We start from the raw sequence: 2,170 nt of genomic DNA on the forward strand, positions 1-2,170 counted from the left end.
TAGCACTGTTTTTTTAAGGTGTTTGAAATGAAAAAAGTTAGGCCTGTATAGTGTACCTTTAAAACGACAAAAAAATAAAAGTAAATAAAATGGTCAAATAATGCAATCACATTAATTCAGTGCATGTTGAGAAGAGGGAGAATGAGACCTAATGACACCTCATATAAAATGGGACCTAAATATTTAGAATGAAAAACATTCTAGATATGGCAGAGATGGGTTTTAAAGGACAGAAAGTGGAAGACTTTTATGATAAAAGAGTCAGCAAATGATCACAGGATAATTTCTGTCCTTTCCAATCATCGCATGACATCACACAGATCCGTCTCTGGTCCCCTAAACTCTTTGCAGATGGCCACAACTGGAAACTGAAACTCTGTCTTGCAGCATAAACAGAAAGGACCGCTCTGTGACGGACATAAATGTGGGAGAGTCAAAACATGTGGGATTTGAAACCATTACATCTGCCTGCTTTGACAGCTTTGACCTCTAATCATCCCCATATTGACCTCAACCTTCCTTGGGGTCAACCATCAATTGGCTGTTTGTCTTTTTGACCCGTTCCCTGACTGATTAAGGGAAGTGCATTTTTATTGATGGCTAAAAGTCACAGCGAGGCCACGATGTGCACTTGCTGTTCCTGCACTGATTCCTACTTGATTGCCTATAAATTATATACGGCCATCAAATGTATATACAGCCTGCTCTGTGCGATCTTCCCAAGACACCAATAGAGTAAAACTTCCCGTTTCCCTTACATGGTATGAAATGTCGAACTTGATCTACTGTGTGAATTTATCTGGCTCACAAAATAAACATCTCTTCATATTGGACTGTGCAGTGCTAGTTTTGTTAAATATATCAAGCCGGTATAGTGGTAAATATATAAAGGAATGTGTGAAAAGAGAGCAGTGTAAAAAAAAAGTTTTTGTAAGTGTATAACAAAATGAAGGCAGCTTACATGACTTTTTTTCAGTTTAATTAATTTACTTAATTATTTTCAGGAAATGTCTTGACTAAATTAAAAATGTTAGGTTGATTTAAAATCTACCATCATTGTAATCTATTAAAGGTGCCATCGAATTGAAAATTGAATTTTCCTCAGCATAGTTGAATAACAAGAGTTCAGTATGGAAATGACATACAGTGAGTTTCAAACTCCATTGTTTCCTCCTTCTTATATAAATCTCATTTGTCTAAAAGACCTCCGAAGAACAGGCGAATCTCAACATAACACCGACTGTTACGTAACAGTCGGGATCATTAATATGTACGCCCCCAATATTTGCATATGCCAGCCCATGATCAAGGCATTACACAAGGGCAGCCAGTATTAACGTCTGGATCTGCGCACAGCTGAATCATCAGACTAGGTAAGCAAGCAAAAACAATAGCGAAAAATGGCAGATGGATCGATAATAACTGACATGATCATTGATATCATATTTTTAGTGATATTTGTAAATTGTCTTTCTAAATGTTTCGTTAGCATGTTGCTAATGTACTGTTAAATGTGGTTAAAGTTACCATCGTTTCTTACTGTATTCACAGAGACAAGAGCCATCGTTATTTTCATTTTTAAACACTTGCAGTCTGTATAATTCATAAACACAACTTCATTCTTTATAAATCTCTCCAACAGTGTAGCATTAGCCGTTAGCCACGGAGCATAACCTCAAACTCATTCAGAATCAAATGTAAACATCCAAATAAATACTATACTTACACGATTAGACATGCTGCATGACGAACACTTTGTAAAGATCCATTTTGAGGGTTATATTAGCTGTGTGAACTTTGTTCATGCAGTGATAGAGTCGAGAGCTCAGGAGGGGGCGGAGAGCGCGAGCACTTAAAGGGGCCGCAGCCTGAATCGGTGCATTTCTAATTATGCCCCAAAATAGGCAGTTAAAAAAATTAAACTTCACAGACACATTCAGGAGACACCTTAGACTTATATTACATCTTGTAAAAAAATGTTCGATGGCACCTTTAACTTTAAGTAACTCTAAGAAGATAAAGCTGTATTCATTTTCATTGCAATTTTTCTTTACATGGTTTTAAAGCACTCAATTTTATGTGATTCCTCTGGTTTTCTAATAGAACGGAGACCAAAATTCTTTTTTTTTTTTATCTTTCTCAGCCAAAAGAAAGCAATTTTTATGCTATA

Source organism: Chanodichthys erythropterus, chromosome 4, assembly GCF_024489055.1.
Source record: "Chanodichthys erythropterus isolate Z2021 chromosome 4, ASM2448905v1, whole genome shotgun sequence".
In the NCBI taxonomy this organism is placed as follows: domain Eukaryota; kingdom Metazoa; phylum Chordata; class Actinopteri; order Cypriniformes; family Xenocyprididae; genus Chanodichthys; species Chanodichthys erythropterus.